The 26,958-nt window shown below is 50.5% G+C and overlaps 1 long non-coding RNA gene across 1 annotated transcript; it reads right to left on the bottom strand.

The window, feature by feature from the left end:
• Positions 1-9,062: 9,062 nt before the first annotated feature.
• LOC139034691 (uncharacterized) lies at positions 9,063-21,684 on the bottom strand. Its single transcript, XR_011487183.1, has 2 exons — positions 21,591-21,684; positions 9,063-9,324 (listed from the first exon to the last, which is right to left on the bottom strand). It is a non-coding gene; the product is annotated as an uncharacterized lncRNA (long non-coding RNA).
• Positions 21,685-26,958: the final 5,274 nt, after the last annotated feature.

Consider the following 26,958-nt stretch of genomic DNA (forward strand, 5'->3'; position numbering starts at 1 on the left):
CACAGATCTGGTTTTTAGTAATATTTTGTGAACTCTGCTTCAGCATAATGGTTTCCTAGGTAATCCTATGTAATTAAGTCTTTATTCTGAGAAGGCATCCTAGGCTTCTCCAGCTGCCGAAGGAGTCTTAGCCCGAGGAGGTTAAGAATGCCACATTTAGACATGAGAAACCTACACAGGTGCTGTTGTATCTCTTTCAACATGAACTCTGTGCAGCTGGAATTTTTTAAATGCACCGTCAGGCGAAGAAGACAGGTCATCTTCTTGTTCACTAACCAGAAGCCAAGAGACGTCTCCCCATCTTTGTATACCAGCACAGTTGATGAACAGCCAATAATCTCCACCAGGCTGGCACATGTCAGTCACTCAATCATGTCCAGCTCTTTGCCACCCCATAGACTGTAGCCTACCCGGCTCCTCTGTCCATGGGATTTTCCAGGCAAGAACACGGGAGTGGTTAGCCATGCCCTTCTCCAGGGGATCTTTCCGACTCAGGGATTGAACCCGGGTCTCCGGCATTGCAGGCAGATTCTTGACCATCTGAGCCACCAGGGGAGCCCAGGTCAGCCCCAGTCCACTGCCTAAAGGGAACAGGCCTACTCATCACCATGAACTGCTGCATTGCGATACGGCCTCATTTCCAGGAATCAGATGGTAAAAATGATAGATTTGTGTGGTTTGGCATTTGGAACTTTGCTCTGACTTTGCTTTTGACTGCCAACATCTGCAAATTATTATGTGCTTTTAAAAAACAAACAAACTGCACCCGCTGTCTCTGGCTGGGCCGAGCCCCCTGCAGGCCCGCAGGGCAAGTTCGGGGCTAGGAGGCGGCTGGGTCAGGACCCCAGGTTCCTAGGAAGCCCGTGGAGACATCTGGAGACACAACTGGGCGCACCCTATTTGCTCGAGTTTCTTGGTTCCCAGGTCCTGGCAGGCTGATCATTTATTCATCTATTAGAGAGAAGGGGAAAAAAAAAACCCCTGTGACTGCCCCAAATAAAAACTACATAGTGTAAAAATCCTAGGGACAGAGGAGCCTGGCGGGCTACAGTCCATGGGGTCACAGAGAGTCAGACACGACAGAACAGGCGCCAACACATTCACGTCCAAGTCGAGAGTCATCTGGTCCCTTAGAGGCATTTTAGCCCCAGGCCATCACTACACGTGAGCACAGTATGGGGGGTGGTGGCTTATTCCCAGAGGCCGCAGAGGCTCTGCCAGTCTGGGATGAGGGTTCACACAGTTTGAGGGGGGCCCGAGCTGCTGCCTCGCCTGGGAACACACCCCTTTCTAGTCCGAGCCGGCTGGCTCTCGTGGTGGACTCGGAACAACAAAGCAGATGTTTGCGTGGAAGGGAGACCGCGCCCGACATCTGATCGGCGGTGGGGAGGCGTGTGTGTGTGTGTGTGTGTGTGTGTGCACAGATAGCGCGGCAGTTCCTGGGGGCAGGGCGGGCAATCAGCCGGCTGCGTCACAAGTAATCTAATTACGGGGGAAATGGGATAAAACCCCGAGTGATAAGCGGAGTGACTGATCAGGTGGCTCGGCAATTTTCCCTATGAATTAATAGCAAGAAAATGATCTCCCTAACTTATGTGAATGTCATCAAGTGTATTTGAGAATAGCAGTGTGGACACATGTCGTGTGGGAGTGGACAAAAAAGCGTTGTGTGGAAGTGGAGGAGGGCGGGGCGGCCCATGGGATGCGGTGAAATTTGAGGACTCTGAAGAGAGACCAAGAAAAGGTTTTGGTGGAATCAGGTACACACGGCAAAGCGGTTATCACTGTGAGCCCAACTACGGCAGATTTAGATGGATCATACAAATGATGAAGATGGGGAAGCCCCCTCCTAACGGTGGGAACATAGATTGATGTTCAACCCGATTAACGGTAGATTTAGATGGAGTTTAAATGATGAAGATGGGGAACCCACCCTCCTCTTGACGGGAACTTAGATTGATGTTGCCACTATGGAGAACAGTATGGAAGTTACTTTAAAAACTAAGTATAGAGCTACCATATGATCCATCAGTTCTACTCCTGGGCTTATACTGAGAGAAAAAGATGGTCAGAACGGATACATGAACCCAAATGCTCGTTGCATTGCAGCACTGTTTATAATAGCCAAGCCATGGAAGTAACCTAAATGTCCATTGACAGAGGAATGGGTAAAGATGTGGTCCATATATACAATGGAAAACTACTCAGTCATTAAAAAACATGAAGTAATCCCATTCACAGCAACATATATAAACCTAGAGATTATCATATTGAGTTAAGTAAGTCACACAGAGAAAGAAAAACATTATAGGATACCAGTTATATGTGGATATAAGCTAAAAAATGATACAAACAAACTTATTTACAAAACAGAAACAGATTTATCAAACCTTTGGTTACTAGAAGGGAAGCGTGGGGAAAGGGAGTTAGGGAGTTTGGGATCAATAGGTACACACTGCTATATTTAAAATAACCAACAAGGACCTATTGTATAACACAGGGAACTCTGCACAGTATTATGTAACAAACTAGATGGAAAAAGAATTTGAGAAAGAATAGATACATGTATATATACAGCTAAATCACTGCAGGACACCTGAAACCATCACAACATGGTTAATCAACTATATTCCAACATAAAATAAAAAGTTAAGGAAACAAAATGACGAGGATGGAAGGCAAAGCAGTGATTCCAGGAAGCCTTCCTGGAAGAGGCGAGCTCTTAGAAGATTTAATGTGCACAGTTGGGGGACAAATGTGTGGGGAAGAATAGGCACTAAAGCCAAGAAAAGGGTAGAAGCAGAACTGAAGAACCCAGAACCCCACGGCTGAAACCTCAACGCAAGGAACCTGAGTCAAGCGTGAGTATCCTTCAGAGAGGATGGGTGGGGAAGGCAGAGGCTACAAGCCAAGGTCTGACAGATCTCCCCCACAACTCTAATTGCAACCCATGTCAAAACAACCAGGCCGTCCACTAGTGTTACCCAGAGTCCCCATGACACCAAATTCATAGATACCTCTATAACTGGTACAACTAAGGCTGGTGTCACCTAAGCGTTCCACCCAGTGGGAAATGAATAGACACTTCTGTCTAATCTTAGAACTTTGACTTCAAACTCATGACCACTTTTTGCTCATGGATAAGCTGAATGAAGTAGAATTGAATGATGGAGACTGCATTATCCCAAGTGATGGAGAGCGTATCTGTTTCTTTTATTTGAGTGTGCATTAGATCACATTCAAATCACTTTATATTTTCAGAATATACAGCCGCTGATGGTGTTTGGAGGTGGAACAGAACACATGTCACCCTTGAGCAGAAGCGTGTGAGAAAGATACATTTCTTAAGAGGGTGGAGGCTCTTCTCACCTAGATATTAGGCTGACATGGGCCTCTTGAGTCTCCTGATCTACTTACCTTGCTGACAGCATCGCAAGCAATTATTTTAATGTGAGACTTCAAAATGACAATCAAGATTACTTGAGTATGACCTCTACCAGGGAAGGCTTTATATACAGACTGCAGTCAATAGATAATGTCACATAGTTTTATCTACACATGCTGACACACACATAAATTAGGAACATCTGAAATGCATTTCTGCTGTCATCAAGCCTATGGTAGGCATGGGAAACAGCTCCCATCCCCTGGGAGATGCCAGGTCCTCCTCTTATTTTTGCATCTAGATCTGAAAACCCTGATAGACCATCTCTATTTTGTATATCCCACTCCGCTAGACAAGTGAGGTCCAGCGGACCTTAGGAAGCATCATGGCCAACAAAGCTAGTGGAGGTAATGGAATTCCAGCTGAGCTATTTCAAATCCTGAAAGATGATGCTGTTAAGGCACTTCACTCAATGTGCCAGCAAATTTGGAAAACTCAGCAGTGGCCACAGGACTGGAAATGGTCAGTTTTCATTCCAATCCCAAAGAAAGGCAATGCCAAAGAATGCTCAAACTACCGCACAATTGCAGTCATCTCACATGATGTAGACACATCACTTCATCTCTGCCTCTGTCATCACGTGACATCTCCCTGTGTGTCTGAGTCACTGCTTCTCCCCTTACGTGGACACCAGTTCCCTTGGACAAGGACCCAACCTAGGCCACTGTGAGTGACCTCATCTTAACTATTTATATCCGCAAAGGTCCCATTTCTGAACCAAGACACATTATGAGGGACAAAGGGTTAGGACTCCACATATCTTTTCTGGGGGGAAATACAACCCACAGCCGCCACGTGAGTGGCTGGTCCTCAGTAACTATTTACAGAGACCTTCTTCCTGCTGTTTCTAATGGATGCTCTGTTCTGAGGTTGAAAGTTTAGGAGAACCCTGAGCTGCCGCGGTACTCCGCCCACAAGTCACTGCCGTAGCTGCTTGATGCTAGAAGGTGCCTGTCATTTGCCCTTTGCTGTCCCATGACAAAGGGTGGCATTCTGCGTTTCCCATGCATGTATGCTAGGGCTTTTGGCTGAAAAAGAATAATTCTTGACCGAGTCTGTTTGAATCTCCCTGCAGAAGGGCCAACAAATTTAGCAAAAAAAAAAAAAAAAGTTAGGTTTGAATTTCAGATAAACAATGAATTATTTTTTAGTATAAGTGTATTCCAAGCAATTCTTAGAGCATAAGTGCGTACTCATTCATGTCTGACTCTTTGCGATCCCGTGGACTGTAGCCCACCAGGCTTCTTTGTCCGTGGAATTTCCCAGGCAAGGATACTGGAGTGGGTTGCCATTTCATCGTCTAGGGGATCTCCTTGACCCAGGGATCGAAGCTGCATCTTTTGCATCGGCAGGTGGATTCTCTACTAGTGAGCCACCTGGGAAGCCCTATATCTGGAGCACATTTATACTATGAGAATAAGGAAATTCCAAGGTGACTGGGTGTCCTGTATTTCTGCTGCACCACCCCAAGATGAGACAATCCGTGCTGTGGGCCAGGCGACCATTCCCACCCAGCCCCCTGTCCTCTCTCCAGTTCTCCACAGCCTGGGGGTAGGGGTGCTACAAGCTGTGAGGAGTGGCAAAGGGAACCACGTGGAATTTAAAATGTGCGGCAAGGAGGCCCCAGAGTAAGTAGCTCACGTGGGCATTTCCAGTTTCACATCAGATTGTTTCAGAATAACGCACGTGATGGTTTCCAACGTTGAGTCTCACTTCCAAGTTGTCCTGACAACTCTCCAAGGACTCACCAAGACAGTCCTCCTCCTCAAGCCCTTTCTTCCCATACAAAGCTGACTGGAACGATGCTCTTGGTTTCGGGGGCCTTTCTCCTTTCCTGCCCCAAAGAGTCAAGGCAGCTGAAGCTGGATTGCCAGCAGCAGTGTGGATCAGGAGCTGGCCGGAGGAGAGAACCAGCTCTCCTGCTCGCCTCTCGCCCTCTCGGCCAGCCCCAGTCTCCCCACCTTCACCGTCTCTGCTGATGGCTCTGGACACATTCGGGGTTCCCTATCAAGCGGCAATCAGGAGAGCCTGCGGTCCACTCCTGACCACAGGTCTGCTTTGGATCACTAATCCCCCCCTGCAAGATTTCTGCCCCACTGCTGCCAAATCTTAAAAAAGAGAATAGAAATGTCCCTTCAAAATCAGGCTTTTTTAGCCCTGAGAAAACGTATAATTTTCAAAGACCGCCTACCCAGAATCTGATTGCTAATTTCCAAGGTAACTGACTCAATGGACACAAATTTGAGCAAACTCTGGGAGATAGTGAGGGACAGGGAAGCCAGGCATGCTGCCGTCCATGGGGTCGCAGAGTCGGACATCACGTAGTGACTGAACAACAAAAAACAAGGGCATCGATTCCTGATTTTCCTGTCGATCTGTCCCTCTGCAGGCCACACCCACCTGCTGCTCCACAGCTCTCTCTCTCTCTCTCTGTTCAGAGAACCAGGCACTGAGCTTTCCTGGAAAGGTGTCGACCCCTGGACTGGCAGGCGCCCTTTTGTTCCCACCGGAGCATCACTGGTAGTTAGGAATCCAACAGCTCTCCCTTACCCACTCCTGGCCACAGGGAAGCTTTGCATCGCCTCTGACTTTTTGCAGCAATGTCCTAAACCACAGAGACAACTGTCGGTGCCCAGACTATGGATGGACTTCCCAGATGGCTCACTGGTAAAGAATCTGCCTGCCAATGCAGGAGACGTGGGTTTGGTCCCTGGGTCAGGAAAATCCCCTGGAGAAGGGAATGGCTACGCAGTCCAGTATTCTTGCCTGGAGAATTCCAGGGACAGAGGAGCCTGGTGGGCTACTGTCCATGGGGTCGCAAAACGTCGGACACGACTGACCGACTGAACAATACCAAAGACCATGGATGCCTTACAGGTACGTCTAGGGGTCCAAATCTGTATTTGGGTGGAAGAGATCATGGTGGGGGGGATGGGTAAGCACTCAGAAGCAGTACCTGTGAGATGGGTAGGCAGCAATACACACTGCTCACGCAGTCCACCAGCTGAGTGACCTGCCTTGCTGTCTGTCGATATATAGCCTCAGAGATGGGATAACAGTGTCCTCCAATTGGTTGCCTGGGGTTAGGCTGAGCCTGGAAGCAGAGGCCTGGGTCTCCACCCCCAGCAGAACTGGAGGGTCATTATCTGAGCTGCTTGCTGTGATCCCCTGACACCTTCTCTAGCCATCACTTTCCTCTCGGGGTTCCTGGTCCCTCTAACAAAAGCGACAACAACCAAAAATGTGATTAAGGTGGTAAGTAAGCAGTGAAAGATTTTACTTTCTCAGCTGGAAAATTCGTGTCATCATCTATGCCCGTGAGCCTGGACAGACAAGGCTATTGGATGACTGAGTAGTTATCTCTTTTAACAGAATCCCATGAAGGTCTCTGTGTTCTGGGCGCTAGGCTGGTATCAGACTGGTGATGATGGGAAAACAAAATTGCCAGATAATAAGCATAAGACTTATGCAGGGGATTTGTTTGTTCACATCAGGGTTACACGCCTTTTCATGTCCTGGTCCCAAAAATTCCCACACCGAGGCTCAGAGGGAGGGGGCATTGGCAGGACCCGGGTAGCTGTCCATCCACCCCAGGATGTTTTATTATCATCCGTTGTTCGCAGCTGCGCCGGGTCTTCGAGGTGGCACTCGGGCCTCTCGTTGCGGCACGTGGGGCTCCAGAGCCCCTGGGCTCAGCAGTTGCGCCAGCTTAGGTGCTCCTCGGCACATGGGACCTTAGTTCCCTGGCCAGGAACCGAACACGAGTCCCCTGCACTGGAAGGTGGATTCTTAACCACTGGACCACTCGGGAAGCTCCCACCCGGGAAGCTCCCCCCCGAACTTCCTGATCCAGGCTGTGCGAGTCTGGCCCTTTCTTGGGAGGGTTTCTATAGCACAAAAATGCAGAAAGACTCATCTCTGGGTCATCTGCCCTCTTTGCATTTTCTAAGAAGTCTTTGCATCAGACTGTACCCAGAAGGACATTTTCTGCTGATTATTCTTTTTGACTTCTTTCCTCCAAATCTACTGCTTTGAACTGCTATTTCATTGACATTTCCTGAACCACTGGAGAAAGATCCCTTTGGTGAGAGCTCTGCCAGTGAGAGACATGGAGCTGGAAATAAGGCGCTGGGTCCTTGGTCTTTGCAGGAACCGCCACAGAGGAAGAGCATGACCCACATGTCTCCTGGCGTCCCCTGGAAACAGAGGTGCTCTGTCTGCAGAGAACTTGCCAAAAGACTGGTGGGAATAGCACTGTGGAAACTGAAGTTTAGGGCTCCCTAAGCCGGTCTTCATTTACTCAGTCATGCCCAGCAAGAATGCTAGAACGGGTTGCCATTTCCTTCTCCAGGGGATCGTTCCGACCCCCATGGCTCAGAGAGTAAACAATCTGCCTGAAATGTAGGAGACGCAGGAGATGCAGGTTCAAAGATTCCCTGGAGGAGGGCATAGCCACCCGCTCCTGTATTCTTGCCTGGAAAATCTCAGGAATAGAGGAGCCTGGAGGGCTATCGTCCATAGGGTGATGAAGAGTCAGAGATGAGTGAGCAATTAAGCAGAAGCCCAGCCTAGCTCTGCATGCAGCAGAGATCGACGGAGTGAGAGCAGTCTTCACCCGGCAGCCAGTCAATGCCCCAATGGATGGATGCAGGGGTCTTCAGAGGACCCCACCCCATCCCCACCTCCCCCCACGGAAAACTCTTTGCCAATGCATACCACCACAAGTGTGTGTGCATGCACATGTTTGTGTGGGTGTGTGTTTAATGAAAAGCGGCCTGAGGGGTTGGTCACAGTCTTCAGGAATCAAACGTGGCTTTGAGCTTCTCACTGCGGAGCCAGCCCCCACCGAGGGGAGGGCTGGACGGACCAGAACGCGAAGGCTGGACTGTCGCCCACCCAAACCCCGTCTCGGCCCCAAGGCAGGAGCACACGGGGCATTTCATGTCTTCATGTTTGTTTTGTCTTCCACCAAGAATGTAGACGTAGAAGGGGAAAGAATCTGAGGCCAGAAAGTCTGATTATTACCTGAAAAAGAGGGTCAGTGCAGCTGACTAAAGGCATTGAAATGCTTTGAAGATTAATAGGCCCATATAAACATTAATTTGTTATGAGGTTTCTCAGAGGACATTAAACAGAGCGCAGAAGGCTTGCATATAAAACTCCGCATGGAGTCCTCAGCTATAATTACCGTCTGTTGGGTTTACATGACGCCATTCCAGCACCAGAGAGGGCGTGATGAGGAGGTAGGCCAGCCCTCTTTCTTTTAGGTGAGAAAGTGGAATCGGGGGTTTCTAAGTCCTTCTAAAACCGTCACTGCCTGGGAAGGAAGAACCCCAGTGAGGAGTTAGTGGCAGTCCCCCAAAGGTGGGTTGAACGGAGCCCCTTCTGGAGAATTTAGGGCCCTCGAGGGGACTGGGGACAAAACAACACTGTCCGTATACTACTCAGCTGTGAGAAAGAATCTTGCCAGTTACGGCAACAGGGCCGGACTTGGAGGGCATTATGCTAAATAAAATGTCAGTTAAAGACAAACACTATATGATATCACTTATATGTGGAATCTGAAAAATACAACAGATGCGAACAATACAAAAAAAAAGAAGCAGACTCGAATATAGAGAACAAACGAGTGGTTATCAGTTGGGAGAGGGAAACGGGGTGATATAGGGGTGCATGCACGCTCCGACTCTCTGTCATCTGACTCTCTGCGACCCCATGGACTACAGTCCACCAGGCTCCTCTTGTCCATGGGATTCCCCAGACAGGAGTACTGGAGCGGGTTGCCATTTCCTCCTCCAGGGGATCTTCTCGATCCAGGAACTGAACCCCAACTCCTGCGTCTTCTGCGTTGGCAGCTAGATTCCTTCCCACGGAGCCACCTGGGGGAAAAAGGGATTATTATGGGATTTTATGATATCATGTGTGTGAAACGTTTGAAAATTGTGAAGCTGTACAGAAGGTAAAGAATCTTTCCGCCAATAAAAAAGAATAATAAATAACATTGTTCACCATCAACAGCAGCAGGCTTGCTTGCTCCCGTCTGCTTTAACGAGGATGAAACTCAAGATGTTTCAGTGACCACAGTCCTTTCAAGGGGACTCATGAGCTGGGAAATCCCACCCCCCTCCCTTGCAGTCAGGGTGCTTCTTGCAGGAACACACCTCACACTGATGGAAAGCATCTGACCTCGAAAATCCTCTCGGGGAAATTAAAAGTAAACCCATGAGCGGAATCTTATGTAAACCTCAGTTTCAGCACCCAGTAGGCAGCACAGCCTAACTGTGGTCGGAGGGTCCCCGGGAGCCAGAGGGACAGCCTTCGCGGCATCTCCTCACGTCTCCTGGACGCTGGCCGAGTGTGCCGTGGAGGCAGCTTGGCTTTGAAACCAGATGGGGAGCAAGGGGAAAAAGTGATGGAAAGGGTAAGGGCTGTTAGGAGGTTTTAGGTGGCGTTTATCTACTCTCCAGAGGTGTGCAAACGTTGCACGAATGATGCAAACAGTGTGTGCCTTGTGTGTGCATAATCAGTCACCCCTCGGTGATCGAACCCACATCTCCTGCGTTGGCAGGCGGAGTCTGTACCCCAGCGCCACCTGGGAAGCCCCTAGTGTGTCCCTTAATTGCTGCTGTGTTGAACTGCGTCCCCTGTGGCGAATTCTTATGCCGCGGCCTTAAACCCCAGCAACCTCAGAAGTGACTATATTTGGAGGTTGGGTCTTTACAACAGTGACTAAAGCAAAATGAGGTCCCTAGGCCGGGTCCTAACCCAGTCTGACTGGTGTCCTCGTAAGAAGAGAAAATCTGGGCACCGAGAGACACCCTGGGGAGGCTTGGACATAGCAGGAAAACTGCGTGAGGACAGGGGAAGGCGGCCGCCTGCAAGTCAGGGCCAGAGACCTCAGGAGGGGCCAGCCCGTCAATACCTTGACCTTGGACCTTCAGCCTCCCGAGTGATGAGGAAACAGGTTCTAGTGAAGTCACTCATCCCAGGTATTTGATGGTGGCAGCCCCAGCTGACTAATACAGCCACCATGAGTGACTCAGAGGCCACAGGTTTCCCCTGGGCTGGATGCCTCGGCCCCAAACTGCCCCCTTGGGGTCCTGGAGGCCCTGCCCCAACCCCTGGTTCCCAAGCACAGCTCAAGCTCACAGCTCCATGGTTCCAGGAGTCCAGTGGGCAGAACAAAGCAGTGAGGAGAGCCTTCACCTAAGGTGTCACCTCCTGCAGGCAGCCTTCCCTGACTGCTGCCTCTTCCCCTGGGTTGGGCATCCTGCCTCCATCTTCCAGCCTCTCAAACAACCCGAGTCCCATATCATGGACCACTTCTAGCAGCTTGTGGTTTTTCTGATTCCCCCAGTCCAGCCTCAGTCCTGGGCCTTTTTCTAATCCCTGCATCTCAGCGCCCCACTCAGCACCTGGCATTGAGTGCCCAGGGCTCTTTACCCCCACAGCTACCAACTGACCGTGACATTCAGGCCTCGGGGGAGAGAGCAGTGTGACACAGACAGGCCAGTCCCTGCAGAGCTGACATATCAGGGGAGGAGGAAGCCGACCCACATGGTCCAGCCTGCGACATCAGGGAAGGCGTGAGGCCCCCAGGAGCACAGAATTAGGCCCCTGATCTGTTTAGGAGGCCAATGACGAGACCCCCCAGGAGGGCCCCCCCACCCCCACCTCCACCCCACGGAAGCCAAAACCTGCTGGAGGATTAGAACCCGGCAAGGCTGGGGGAGGGAAGCGTGTATCAGCAAAAGGAAACAGCATGTGTGATGGCCGAGAGGTGAGTGAGTGCAGCGCCAGTGACTGGAAGATGTTCAGGCTGGCGGCAGGGCAAAGCTCTGGGAGCTGGAAATGGGAGACAGAGCCTGGATGGGCCTGGAGAGGTCAGTAAGACAACACTTGGAACACCTTTGTCAGCCAAGATCAGGGCTGGGAGAATCTACTGAGAAGGGAATGGGCGTGGGGGAGCAGCCTGTAAGGGATGTCTGACCCCAGTCCATGGCATTCTGCCCCGAAGAACATCCACGTAGACAAAGGATCAACTTTCCCTGGCTCTCCATCCTCGCTGGATGAGGCTCCAGCAGCACACAGCCTAGCAAAGCCCCCTTTGGGGCTCTTCGCAGAGGTGGGGGTCCCAAGGCAGGACCCATAGGCTGACGTGGACCCTCGGGGCTTGTGGGCTGGCTAGGAAGGGTAGGAGCTCCTCCCACCCAGGGTACGAAGCCCCCTCCTCTCTGGGGCCTCCTTCTAGTCCCTTCTCTCCACCTCCCTGAAATAAGAGGCTCGGATGGGAACATTAATCATGTCAGCAGTCAGACACCAGCTCTCTGCTCTGAATGAAAGAAGCACTAGGGGCCTGGGGCACTTAATGGAAAGAGGCCAATCTGATCTCTGCTCTGGGAGGACTCTGGCCTGCAGCCCGTGGGGACGAAGACAAGCTTCTGCCCAAGTGACAAGCAACAGCACAGTCTGGTTCCCAGTATGAACAATCTAGCTGGCTTTCTGGAAAGAAAAATATCACGTTGATAGATTGTGCTTGTCAACAAAGGACAGCCAGTCATAGCCGGTGACTCATTGCAGAGTCAGGCGAAGCAGGGACAAGGAGACCAGAAGATTTGCAAACAAAAGAAGGAAAAGGCCAGGATAAGGTTTGGGACATTCCGCTATAAAATAGAGGAAGCAATTCTTTCCAAACTGCTCTTGAACCTGCATTTCCCCAGTGTTTGTAAGAACTCAAGTCTGTTCCCACTTTCCACAATCTGTGACCATCATCAGGGGCAAAGACATAATCTAAAGATTTTTGTGTGTGCTGATGTCATCTCTCCTACAGTTTCATCAATAGCAGCCCACTTTGCAGATACCTTGATGTAAAAACACAATGGTTGGCTTTAGGAATTTTTTATAACCAAGTGATGTAAAAACATTGAAATAACATGCTAAGGATTATTTAGAATTCTTCCAGGATGCTAAAGAGATGAAGGGAAATTTTTCTATAATAAAATTATTCCACAAAGATGCAAGCTAAATCCTTGGGTCAGGAAGATCCCCTGGAGGAGGGCACGGCAACCCACTCCAGTATTCTTTCCTGGAGAATCCCATGGATGGAGGAGCCTGGCAGGCTATAGTTCATAGTGTCACGAAGAGTCAGACACGACTGGGGTGACTTTAGCATGCACACATTACACAGAAGAGTTAAACATTTTGGCAGACTTATCATTATGGTGTGTATGTGGCAGAAACTGAAGAGGAACTAAGCCTCTTAATGAGGGTGAAAGAGAAGAGTGAAAATGCTGGCTTGAAACTCAACATTCAATAAACTAAGATCACAGCATCTATCACTCCATAGCAAATAGAAGGGGGAAAAGTGGAAGCAGTGACAGATTTTATTTTCTTGGGCTCTAAAATCATTGTGGAAGGTGACTGCTCCCATGAAATTTAAAGATGCTTGCTCCTTGAAAGGAAAACTGAGACAAACCTAGACAGCAAATTAAACAGCAGGGGATTTTACTTTACCAACAAAGATCCATATAGTCTACGCCGTGGTTTTTCTAGTGGTCATGTATGGATGTAAGAGCTGGACCGTAAAGAAGGCTGAGTACCAAAGAATTGATACTTTTGAACTGTGGTGTTGGAGAAGACTCTTGAAAGTCCCTTGGACTGCAAGGAGATCAAACAAGTCATCCAATAGGAAATCAACCCTGAGTATTCATTGGAGGGACTGATGCTGAAGCTGAAACTCCAACACTCTGGCCACCTGATGCAAAGAGCAGACTCATTGGAAAAACTCTGATGCTGTGAAAGATTGAGGGCAGAAGGAGAAGGGGGTGACGGAGAATGAGATTATCGAACGGCATCATCAACTCAACGAATATAAGTTTGAGCAAAATCGAGGAGACAGTGGAGGACAGAGGAGCCTGGTGCGCTGCCGTTCATGGTGTGGCAGAGTCGGACACGACTTAGCGACTGAACAACAACAAATTTTGCACATGGTGAGAGGGTGAACTACCTGCTGCTTGACTGAATTGGTGGATCAATCAACCAAGGCACTCAACAAATATTTATTCACTGGTTAAGTGAATGAAAGAATGAATTCAAGTGCCAGGAATTGCATAACCAAATTCACATAAGGGACCCTCGTAATAAGCAGCAGTAGTTGCGCAATGTCTTGTTGACACCCTAAATTCTGAAATGCAGATCATTCTACACTCTCTTCTCTTTATTTCCTTTTCTGAGTTCCCAAGAAGTAAGACAAGACAGTGTTGAAAGCAAATAACCCCTGGCAGCCTGCCTCTGCATGCATTCTTCTGTGCTTTTCTCTCCAAGTTTCAGTTCTCAGCCTCCGTTTGTCCCCAGATCGTGTCCAGACAGATACAGCCTCCAACTGCCCGGAAAGAGTCCACTGATCCAGCCATCCACAGCGTGCCCTGGACTGCGGCAGCCCTGCTGCCTTCTCCAAAGAGCCTTTCATTCTACTTTAATAACTGACTGTGCTAATTCAAAAGGCCTCTTTTTCACACACACACACATATGCGTGTACAAGTAGTCATGAGCATGCACACACGTGAATGCCCCACTTACACACACGTACACACCTTGCACACATGGACCCCATTTGTAGTCCATGGTCCTCACCTCCAAGAGAATATGAGCAGAGTCTGAGGACCTCCCCACGAGAGCCGACCCCTCCACTGAACCCTCAATATTTCTCCCTAATCCAGAGTCTTCCCACTCCCTGTGCAAGGCAGCCACCCATGCATTCTGAAGAAATGGACTCCAACTTGTCATCCCCATCCCCTGACCCTGGGTCAGTCCTAATTCTCCCTGTGATGAAGTGTAGACATGGGGAAGACAGTCAACATGCATGCAGGTCCTGTCCTGAGACCCAGAGGGCTGTATCTCAGATGAGCAAAAGATGCCCAAGAGGTGTCCGAGGAAACGCGTGTGTTTCCACAGAGAGACCTTGCATTCTGGATGACTCAGGGGGTTATTTCTTCTTCCAGAAAAAAAAAAAATCCCAGATGACTTATTCATCGAAAGGGCCAAATGCCAGTATCCTGACAATTGATAGGATTAGATCACGCCACGTGAAGAGGAAGGAACCCTGTTAGCCTTTATACATGTGTTCCCTCTGTCCTTCCCTCTGTCTCTCTGTGTCTCTGTCTCTGTCTCCATCTCTCTCTCTGTGCCTGTCTGTCTCTCCCTCACACACACACTGCTGCGTGTGTGATTCACTCACACACCAGCCTCCTCCCACCTCCTGGTGCCTCCCCTGGACCAGCCCAGCCACAGCTGACACTATGAAGTGATAAGGCATTAACACTTAGAACGCCTCCCTCACCACCTACCGTAGCCCAGACTCCAGCTCCCAGAGGGCATGGAGAGTCTCCCCCGAGTGGTGAGAGGAGTGGGTGGGTTGGATGGCTAGCAGAGGCATGGGAGAGGCTGCAGTTGGCCTGGTTCTGGAACCCCTGGCTCCAGACACCCTCCAGTCACTCATCAGAGGGGGACTAGAGACGATGCTGGTCTGCAGAGGCCGAGACTGATGAGTGCATTTCAGGGCCTTTGGGGTTAAGAGGAGATTAGAGAGGAAACCAGCCAAGATGACTAAAACGGAGAGAGGTGGAAAAACTTTCACTCAGCAAACGTTTGTCCCAGCAGAGCCCTTTCTCTTTTTTAATTTAAATTGATTGATCTTTAATTGGAGGATCATTGCTTTACACAATTGTGTTGGTTTCTGCCATGCATCAACATGAATCAGCCACTTTCTTTATAGGTCATCCTGGGGCTTCAATTCAGTCAGTTCAGCCACTCAGTCGTGTCCAACTCTTTGCGACCCCATGAACCGCAGCACACCAGGCCTCCCTGTCCATTACCAACTCCCGGAGTCCACCCAAACTCATGTCCATTGAATCTGTGATGCCATCCAACCATCTCATCCTCTGTCGTCCCCTTCTCCTCCTGCCCTCAATCTTTCCCAGCATCAGGGTCTTTTCAAATGAGTCAGCTCTTCACATCAGGTGGCCAAAGTACTGGAGTTTCAGCTTCAGCATCAGTCCTTCCAATGAACACCCAGGATTGATCTCCTTTAGGGTGGACTGGTTGGATCTCCTCTCAGTCCAAGGGACTCTCAAGAGTCTTCTCCAACACCACAGTTCAAAAGCATCAATTCTTATGTGCTCAGCTTTCTTTATGGTCCAACTCTCACATCCATACATGACCACTGGAAAAATCCATACATGACTACCTAGGGCTTCAGCACTGAACAAAAGAGACCGAAATAACACCTTTATGGAGCTGACATGGGGAGGAAGGTGGCTTTGGGACAAAGGACAAGATAAATAAAACATACTCTATCTCAGACGGTAATACAGGCTAGAGAGAAAATAAAGCAAGGAAACGGGGAAAGGCGTTGAGGGCACTTGTAAATTTAGGCATCGTCTTAGCTCAGGCTGCTGTAGCAAATTTCCACAGTCTAGGCTGATTCAAAAACAGAAATTTATCGTCCCAGTTCCAGAGGCTGGAAATCCAAAAACAAGGTGCAGGCAGGGCTGGTGTCTTTGGAGGCCTCTTGGCTCCTAGATGGTTGTCTTCTCTTGTCTCTTCACACAGGCATCCCCCTGTGTGTGTCTGAGTCCTAAACTCTCTTCTGATAAGCCCAGGTCAGATGGGCTTAGGGCCCACCCTAGTGACCTCATTTCACCTTGATTATCTCTTTGAAGACCTGATCTTCACTTCAGGTCACATCCCGAGGTGCTGAGGGTTAGGAGTTCACCCTAAGGATTTGGAGGGATGGAATGCAGCCCGTATCAGGCAGGGCAGTGGCTGGATGCTTCTGCTTGCCCCTGTGGATTCACTTTCCACGTTTCTCCTCTCTGCACTTTGCCTCAGGACCCTGGGGCATGAAATGCATCAGTGTCCTCACCAGCCAGCTTCTGTGAACTCACAGGGAGGGGGGTGTTGAGGTATTTTATTTGAACCCCCCACTGGTAGACTCTGGCAGTTGGTGATGGACAGGGAGGCCTGCTATGCTGCGGTTCATGGGGTTGCGTAGAGTCGGACACGACTGAGCGACTGAACTGAACTGAACTGAACTCCCCTCCCTGCTGGGTTGCTTCAGAGATGCGCTTCCTTGAGCTCCCTCTGCAGGTTCTGTCGATGATAAAACTGCTTCCTCCCTTTTATCCTCCAGACCAAGAGTCAGCAGGGGCTCCCCACTACTGCTGGCCCTGAGAGGTTTCACCACCCTGCCCCCAAGTTGGTAAATGGTGCCGCTTAAATTCTCCTCAAATTATCCCACTCCAGGGAGCTGTGTTACCAAAACAGTGGGTCAGGGCAGGCTTCCCTGAGAGGACTAAAAAAAGATAGCAAGAGAAAACGGTGTCCCAGAAGCCAAGAGAACTTCAAGGAGCAGCTGTGATCTATGGTGAGAGCTTCAGAGAGTAAGAACCTGGCAAGGGGCGGTGGTGAGGGAAGATCCAGGTCGTGGTGGTGCTAGTGGTAAGGAACCCACCTGCCAACACAGGAGAGATCAGAGACGACGGTCCGATCCCTGGGTGGGGAAGATCCCCTGGAGGAGAGCTTGACAATCCACTCCAGTATTCTTGCCTGGAGAATCCCCATGGACAGAGGAGCCTGGCAGACCCGCAAAGAATTGGACACAATTGCATTGGCCGAGCAAAGCACAGCCCAGGTCTCTGCACCTGCAGTGGCTGGAGCAGTGGAGACAGGATGTTCAGCAAAGTCACAGAGAGTCTTGGTTCAGAAAATGGGGAATGAAGGGACTTCCCTGGTAGTCCAGTGTTTAAGACTCCACGCTTCTAATGCTGGGGGCTGGGTTTGATCCCTGGTCAGGGAATTAGATCCCATACACCACGTGGTGTAGGACCCCCCCCACAAAAAAAAAAGGAAAAAGAGAAGTGAATTCCATAGTACGAACACACACCAGAAGCCTTGTCTACCCTTGGAGTCACACAAAGTGAGTGAGTATTCGTTGCCTTGGAGCTCTCAGCCACCCCAGCTCTGCACACAGCATACACACGTGTGTGGGCGTTGCACGCATGTGTGCGTGTGGACAGCACATGAATGAGCTGGCCTTGGGGCCTACACCGCAGAGGTTAATCTTTTAGCAAAGATATACATCTCCCACTTCAAGTCGAACAATAAATATTACTCTAGCTTTGAAGATAAAGCCTTGTTTATTCAAGCTACACCTCTCAGAAGATGTGTTTGTACTACCGCTGAACTCACGATACCATCTCTGGATGTTTGCTGCTGACGTGGTGAGAGATCTCCTTTTTCAAATGTCCTTTCTTTCTTGGTAGACTTTTTTTCTTTCAGGGAAGTTTTTTTTTAAAACATTTTTAAATTACTTTTTATTGGAGTGTAGTTGATTTATAAGCATTGTGTTAGCTTTTGCGGTATAGCGAAGTGAAACAGTTATACATATACACATATCTTCTCTTCCTTTAGATTTTTTTCCCTTATAGGTCATGATGGTGTTGAGTAGAGCTCCCTATGCTTTATTAATTGTCTATGGTAGTGTGTGTATGTTAATCCCAAACCCCCAGTTTATCTGTCTCCATCCCTCCCCCTTTCGGTAACTGTAAGTTTGGTTTCTATGTCTGTGGGTCTATTTCTAGAGTCCCGGGGCATGCGGCCCAGCAATTGGGGTCAGAAGGGCTGGCCAGGAGGACTCCCCACCCCCGACAGCAGACACCTGGGGGGCTTGGTGGGAGGCACCAGGGCATGTCCTGGGGGCAGCGGAGGTGCAGGTCTTCCGGGGGCCCCTGGGTCCCCTCTGGAAACACCCTGAGTCCCCAGGGGCTGGCTTGGAGAAGGTGACCTGAATGCACCCCGGGGAGGAGATCAGGGTGATGGGGCAGATCTGATGAAATGAACTTTGGAGCTCCCTGTCAAACGCTGCCACGCGGCGGGAGAACAACAGGGTCACCACGAGGGGCCGTGGCCACGTGTCAGAGAGCACAGTCACCCCTCTGTCCATGCGAGCGGGAGGTCCCAGGAGAGGAGCCTGTGATGCTGGGATGGGTTTGAGCTTGTTAGACACTCACCCGTGATGTTGGGATGCGTTTAGACACTCACTGCTCGGTGAGGCCAGGGTGGTACAGAGAGCTGGATGGCCAGCTGGGCTGTTTGTGCGTCTCTCCTGAGAGGGGCATCTTCATCCATCACAGCGTCAGCAGCCCCCCACAGCCGCCGGCAGGGCCAATTCTCTGGCCCCAACCAGACATCCTGAATCAGAAACCCTGGGTACCGCCCAGACATCGGGGTTTCCGGAGGAACCCAAGCCCTCCAGAGGGTGTCGGTGCCCCTAGGCTGAGAATTGCTATTCTATCGTCTTCCACTCCCTCTAGACTCGCATCCTTCCTTCTCCTGACAGGTCCTTCCCCGTGGCTGATGCCATGCCCTGGCACTCCTGGGGTCTTCTCTGCTCCAGATCTCTGAAAGCTGCTCAGGACCTACAGCCCAGCGCAGAGTCAGGTCCCCTCAGCTGCCTGTGACGTCTTCCCTCTGGTCTCTGCCTGTCTGGTCTCCTGTCTCCATGGGTCCAAAACCTCCTGGCCTCCAAGGCCTAGCCTCGAGTATGCGAAGCACGCCTCCCCCCTAGAAGGCTTTGCAGCTCCCAAGACAAAAATCACCTTCTCCTCCTATATGCCTGTAAAGCAGGAGCCATTCCCCAACTGTGACTTCTTGTGAGCAACATATAAAATTAGACAGGTCGTGATAGATAGATAGATACCAGGCTTTGAGCAAGGTAATGCTCTAAATCCTTCAAGCTAGGCTTCAACACTATGTGAACCAAGAAATTCCAGGTGTTCAAGTTGGATTTAGAAAAGGCAGAGGAATCAGACATCAATTTGCCAACATCCATTGGATCATAGAAAAAAACGGAATCCCAGAAAAACATCTACATCTGCTTCATTGACTACCCTAAAGCATTTGACTGTGTGGATCACAACAAACTGTGGAAAATTCTTAAAGAGATGGGAATACCAGACCACCTTACCTGTCTCCTGAAAAATCCATATGCAGGTCAAGAAGCCGCAGTTAGAACCAGACATGAAACAATTAACTGGTTCAAAATTGAGAAAGGAGTACGACAAGGCTATATATTGTCTTCTTTAACTTACATTGCTTATTTAACTTAATATATTGCTTATTTAACTTACATGCAGAGTACATCAAGCAGAATGCTAGGCTGAATGAATCACAAGCTGGAATAAAGATTTCTGGGAGAAATATCAACAACCTCAGATACGCAGATGATATCACCCTAATGGCAGAAAGCAAAGAGGAAATGAAGAGTCTCTTGATGAGGGTGAAAGAGGAGAGTGAAAAAGGTAGCTTGAAACTCAGCACTCAAAAAACTAAGATCATGGCAGTCGGTCCCATCACTTCATGGCAAATAGAAGGAGAAAAAGTGGAAGCAGTGATAGATTCTATTTTCTTGGGCTCCAAAATCACTGCAGATGGTGACTGCAGCCATGAAATTAAAAGATGCTTGCTCCTTGGAAGAAAAGCTGTGACAAACTTAGACAGTGTATTAAAAAGCAGAGCCATCACTTTGCCAACTAAGGTCCACAGAGTCAAAGCTATGGCTTTTCCAGTAGTCATGTATGGATGTGAGAGTTGGACCATAAAGAAAGCTGAGTGCCGAAGAATTGATGCTTTTGAACTGTGATGTTGGAGAAGACTCTTGAGAATCCCTTGGACTGCAAGGAGATCAAACCAGTCCATCCTAAAGGAAATCAACTCTGAATGTTCATTGGAAGGACTGATGCTGAAGCTCTAATACTTTGGCCAGCTGATGCAAGGAGCCAACTCATTGGAAAAGACCCTGATGCTGGAGAAGAAGGGGGTGGCTGAGGATGAGATAGTTGGATGGCATTACTGACTCAATGGACGTAAATGTGACCAAACTTCAGGAGATAGTGAAGGACAGGGATGCCTGGCATACTGCAGTCCATGGGGTTGCAAAGAGTGGGAAACTACTTAGCAACTGAAAAAAATACACTATTTTGTGTTCCTATTTGAATGCATACTTTCACAAATTAATCTTCCCCACCCCACTCTTACAGCCCCCAACTCTGAACCCAGATCCAGACTACCTACCTCCACCACATAACCACTCTGAGTGACTTGGAATAACTAATCTATAGTCTATTAAAATATCTGTTTGTAAGTATATCAACTCAAGTTTATATCATATTGTAGTTACTACTTATGTGTATATATATTTCTGGTAGGCAGAACAACACTCCTCCTCCCTCCAAATTACGCCGACAACCTAATCCCTGAAAATTGACTGTGATATCACATGGCAAAGGGCTGTGACTGGCGTGCTTGGGTGGGGACAGGGCGGGCATTCTGGATGACCCAGTTGGGCCCAATTTAACCACAGGAGGCCTTAAAAGCAGAGGCCAGGTCCCAGGGTGACCACAGGGAGACATAAAGACGAGGGAGAGGAATCAAAGACAGATGGAGGGACCACCAGCCAAGGAGCAACTAGAAACTGGAAAATGAAAAAAAAAAAAAAATAGGATTTCCAGGAAGAGATGCAGCTGGTGTTGACCTCTCCAAATTAGACCAGTGAGACCTGGGTCAGACCTGTGACCACCAGACAGTAAGAGAAGAAGCTCCTATGGTTTGAAGCCCCGAAAGTCACAGCAAATTTTTTCTACAATAGCAGAACTACGGCAACATTATATTGTGCATATGTTTCTGTGCATGCGTGTGTGTGTGTACATACGCACACAGCCTTACTATGCCAGAGGTCTCGAGGACAGGCTGATGTCTGATTAGCCTTTGCGTCACTTGTAGAACCCAGAAAGGGCCAGCTCACGGTACCCACTTCATATGCGCTTTTGGAATTCCCCCAACCTACGAGCAATTTTTTCTTTTATGTTTTCTCACTGTGATAAAAGTCAGTTAATAAAAAGCATGCTATCTTAAGCCATAGGTAAGTGCATGGTTCAGCGGCACTACATACATTCCCACTGTCATGCAACTCTCACCACCATCCGTCTCCCGAATCTGTCACCTTCCTAAACTGACACTCCATCCCCATCACACGCTCACTCCCATCCCCACTCCCCCTGACCCCACCCCCTGGGCTCCTGGCACTTACCAGTGTGCTTTCTGACTCTGTGAATTTGACTGCTCTAGGTATCTCATAGCAGTTCAGCTCAGTCGCTCAGTCGTGTCCGACTCTTTGTGACACCGCAGACCAGGCTTCCCTGTCCATCACCAACTCCCGGAGTTTATCCAAACTCGTGTCCATTGAGTCGGTGATGCCATCCAACCATCTCATCCTTTGTCGTCCCCTTCTCCTCCCACCTTCAATCTTTCCCAGCATCGGGGTCTTTTCAAATGGAATCAAACAGTATGTGGAATCTAGAAAAATAGCACAGATAAGCCTATTTGCAAACCAGAAATAGAGACACAGACGTGGACACCAAGTGCAGACACCAAGGGGGAAAGGAGGCGCAGGATAAACGGGGAGATTGGGGTTGACATCCCTTCCCTACTATGTATAAGATGGGCCACTAATGAGAACCTCCTGAATAGCACAGGGGAGCGAGAAAAGAAGGGACAATCTGTCTGTAAGCCGTGTGTTAAGTTAACCTTCAAAATGCATGTCTAGGATTAATTTTCAAGTGATACTGAATATACATCGATCATGGCTCTATCCCAGGCGGCACTAGTGTAAAGAATCCGCCTGCTCATACAGGAGATGTAAGAGCCGTGTGTTCGATCCCTGGGTGGGGAAGATCCCCTGGAGGAGGGCGTAGCAACCCACTCCAGTATTCTTGCCTGGAGAATCCCATGGACAGAAGAGCCTGGCAGGCTACAATCCATGGGGTCGCAAAGAGGCGGACACGACTGAAGCAACTTTGCATGCATGCATACACTGATCGGGGCTAACATTGATTTCTAGGACCAGAAAAATGAGAACGGGCTGTAATGAGTGGGATCCGACATCTTCGGGGTTGCCAACGTTTCTCAACAGGAAGAGGCTTTTCTGGGGCCCACATCACAAGGACAGTGTCTCTGGCATGTAATTATCTCATTAGGTAACCCAGCCTGCCACCAGGGAGAGCCCTACGCCTCCCTCGAGCCCCCGCAGGCGGTTAGCAGCAGCGGAGGCTGGGTAGCTGCAGGGCGGCAGAGACAGAGGCAGGGTCCTACCCAGCACCCCCGCAAGGCTGAGTCAGTGGCCAGAGGGTTAGGGAGGCAGGTGCGTGACGCCAGGAGGCTGGAGAGGAGCCTGGGGCTGGGAGGCAAGGGTGACACCTGTCTCCAGGGAGGAGACACCTGCTGGGAAGCCCTGATACCCACGTGGATGGCCAGGACCTGGGGTTCCCTGGCGAGTCGCAGAGCCTGGTCCTGGACACAGCACCTGACGGCCCAGCCCAAACCAGCCGGGCCAGGATGCAGGGTGACGCAGCAGGGCTGATGATCCCACAGCTGATGGAAATCAACTTTGGGTCAGGGATCAAGAAACACTAAAACAATAGATACAGAGAAAAGCTCTCGTGCTGATTAGACCAAGGTGATAAGACATGTGTGGGTCATTTCTTGCAGAATCCTCGAAATGTCCGAAACAGCCTTCATCTGATTAACGCGTTCGCACAGGCCAGGCAAGCAGGCAGGCGGAGGCGGCACCTGCAGTCTTGAAGGAGGAAGAATAGATAAGGGGCTCTTGCGGATAAAATCTAACTGGCATTTTCCATACATGACACAATTCATTGTCACCACAGCCGATGAGGTATCTGCCAGAATCGCCCACTTTACAGAATATACCGAGTCCTGGGGAGGTTCGGAGATTCCCCGAAGGTCAGAGGTTGAGGATTCAGCCCGGATTCTGCAGCCGCTGGGTTGCAGGGCTTTGTGTCAGCCCCGCTCCGAGCACCACTACCCCTCCCAATTCCTGGCAAGGCGGGATCCCCCCAGGAAGCTTGAATTCGGGTTTAGGGAAGGAGGGTATTGTGCTCAGAGCCCGGGCTCCGGAAAGCACACTGCCTGGCTCCTGATTGCTTTTTCCTCTCTCCGCCTCAGGGTCTCCAGCTGTAAAATGGGGATGAAGTCTATATCTCGGAGGTTGGGATATCGGGTCTGTGGCACCCAGCTCGTGCCGGGAGGTCCCAGAGCGCAGTCCGGCTCACAGCACACGCAGGCTCTGTGACTGACCTTCTCGTGGTCTCGCTTTGGTGCTAAGGAGTTTGGTGACCTTGAGCAATCTACTTTCTTTGACCATCCTTCAAGGAGCCGACTGCACAGTTGGCGAGAACCCAACTTCTGAGAAAGGTGATCCCCGAAGGAAGAGAGAACCAAGCATCCCAGCCCAGGAAGGTCACGTGGCTCCCATCCTAATTTCCTGACTCTGGTTTCTCAGTCATTCAAAAGGGGGGTTACTGTGAAAATATTTTGTGGCTCCGCCCCATCCCTCAGTGGCTTCTTGTCAGGAGATAGCATCTTATAGAGGAAAGGGCTGTTTCCTAAAAGCCACAGGTCCCAGAAACACTTGAAGCCTTTCTGTAAGCAAAGGGGAAAGGTTGGCGTGGCTCCCTGGGATGGTCACATGCATTTGTGACCCTGTCCCTGCCACTCCTGCGAGGCTTCCCTAGTGCCCCAGTGGTGCAGAATCGGCCTGCCAATGCAGGAGACACGGGTTCAATCCCTGGGTCAGGAAGATCCCCTGGAGGAGGGAATGGCAACCCACTCCAGTACTCTTGCCTGGAGAATCCCATAGCCGGGCAAGCTACAGTCCAGGGGTTGCAAAGAGTCAGACACGACTGAGCAACGGAACAGCAGAACCTCTTCACTGCAGCACGGGCACAGTGGTGTAATTCAGCGTGCGTGTGTGCGTGTGTGTGCATCTGATGTCCTGGGAGCAGCCTCGTGCTTGGGGGTACAGATTCACCCTCATTGCAGACAGTCCTGGAGGGGTGAGAAAGGGATCAGCCACACCCAGGTCAAGAACCGCAGCTCCACTGTTGGCTGGGAACAGCAGTATCTGTTACCAAGGCAACCGTGGCATCTGGACCGTTTGAAAGCACTCGACAAGGAGACAGAAGTCTCACTCCTGCCCCGGTTCACTTCCTGCCCCCAGCAGCCTTGCTCAAGAAGCATGCCTGTGAGAGTCGTTAGCCCATTTTTCAGCTGAGGAGACTGAGGCGGCTCAAAGCTGGGTCTCGCTGGAGGCAGAGGTGACACAGCGCAGCTCTCAGACCCCTGTCACCCGGGCCTTGGCGTCAGGGGGCCACCACTGAGTCACCACTTCTGGCAGGAATTCCATCATTGTCCTCTGTGCCAAAGTGTCTGCCCCCTCCACTTCCTCCTTCTCCCTTATCTCTTAAACACAAGCAGCTACCACGGCTGGACACAAAGGAAAAGAACCAGCCCAACTCACGAGACTCTCATCCAGCTGGGGGCCCAGCCCAGCCAGGCCTCCTGTCCAACCTTTGGCCTGCCTGCCCACTCGCCCGCATCCTCGGGGGCCTCGCCTGGAGGAAACCCACGAGGAGGGGCGTGAGGGAGCTCGGGGCCACTGCCCAGTCATCACAGGAACAGGCTTCCTCTTATGCATTATGCATTCAGACACCCAGCTGTGTGTGTCGTTCAGTCTTGTCCGACTCTTTGCAACCCCACGGACTGTAGCCCGCCAGGCTCCTCCATCCATGGGGATTCTCCAGGCCAGAATACTGGAGTGGGTTGCCATGCCCTTCTCCGGGGTCCTTCCCAGCCCCGGGATTGAACCCAGGTCTCCTGCATTGCAGGCAGATTCTTTACCATTTGAGCCACCGGGGAAGCCTAGTACTTCTGAAATTGATATCAGGCAATCTGCAAGATCCTGCACACTCTGCAAAGCCAGCTAGGGTATTAAGACTTTCTGAGGACTGTAGACGTTGCTCACAAGTATGAGGTGCTCTGCAGGGTGGACACACCTCCATAGTGCCCCACACCCACCCCTCCACCACACCTCCCCTGAAGATGAGCAGCTGGCTAAGACCATCCAGAGGAGCATCACATCATCACTCCAGTGCCCGGCAGAGATGAGTCATTCCATCATCAGGAAGGCCAGGGATGCAGGACTGGGTCCCCAGCACCCCAGGTCCTGCCATCTCTTTTCTAGTGCACACACTTAATTCTTCCTTAGATAAAAATAGCCCAGAACCTTGCACTGGTGTGACACACCATCTCCTCCCACAGTGAAAGGACTCTTGGGCTAGTGCAATATGGATGACTTCATACACATATTTTCCTACATATTCAGCGCTCCAAAGTTTCCAGGGGTATAGATTGGAGGGTGGGCTGCAGGCTTGTCAAATTTGACTCAATTCATACTTGGGGGCATCACCCTGATGCTGGGAAGGATTGAGGGCAGGAGGAGAAGGGGACGGCAGAGGATGAGATGGCTGGATGGCATCACTGACTCACGGACATGAGTTTGAGAAAACTCTGGGAGTTGGTGATAGACAGGGAGGCCTGGCATGCTGCGATTCATGGGGTCGCAAAGAGTTGGACACGACTCAGCGACTGAACAACAGCAACAATACTTGAGATACCAGGGCAGCGTTTCCCTCGGTCTACGCAGGCTGGGAAGACACATTTCTGTATCATCCGGGGCCCTCATTCCTCAGAGTTTGCCTTGCACAGCACGTTTACCATGAGTAGATGGCTCCCCAAGTTAGACGACTCTCCATATCAGAAACACCTGCATTTGGGGTTGGGGGCAGGGTCCCCCACCTCCCCAACAGAGGAGTCTCTCCGGGAGAATGCAAGGTGATCTCGTGACTGTTCGGGGGCTTTTCCCTGGAACTGCTCTATAGACAGACTCCCCAGTTGGCCCCTGCCCCGCCCCGGGGTAGAGGTGTGGAGGTGCTGGCTGTGGCCCCCGAGGAAATCCTCCTCTCCAGAAAGCTGCCACACCCCACTTCCCCAGCCTGGGCTTCAGGCAAAGCAGACCACTCCCTCTCTAAGATGTGCCAGTGTGGCAGGGTTTCACCCAGTTCAGAACAAACCCACCCCCAGGGCCTGGTTCACACCTGCACCCTTGGGCCCCCACCGCAGGCTCGTCCAGCAAAGCCCCATACAGATGCTGCTGGAATGTTCTGGGAACGACTGTCCTGGGAGCCTCCAGGGCTGCGTTTGTGAGCCAGGCCTGCTGCAGCCATGCTGAGCTTATACACACCCGCTCACTCACGCTCACACTCACACACTCGCACACGCACATTCACCCAAACTCAGGTCCATGCCCTCAGACACGTGCCCGGATGCCCATGCAGCCTCACAGGTGCCCACCCCATCTTTGCCAGTGGCACTTCAACTTCTCCCGGATTCCTTTTAGCCTTGAACGTGTCTACAGGAGAAGAGGGCCCTGCCCAGGGGCTGGGGAGGACAGGGGGAGGGTGCTGGGGCCCAGCCATCAGGAGACAGGCGGGCCTCTGGGAGCAGCCGGGGGCAGGTGAGCTGGGCAGTGTCGTGCCGACATT

The sequence above is a fragment of the Odocoileus virginianus genome, chromosome 4, assembly GCF_023699985.2.
Source record: "Odocoileus virginianus isolate 20LAN1187 ecotype Illinois chromosome 4, Ovbor_1.2, whole genome shotgun sequence".
Lineage (NCBI taxonomy): Eukaryota > Metazoa > Chordata > Mammalia > Artiodactyla > Cervidae > Odocoileus > Odocoileus virginianus.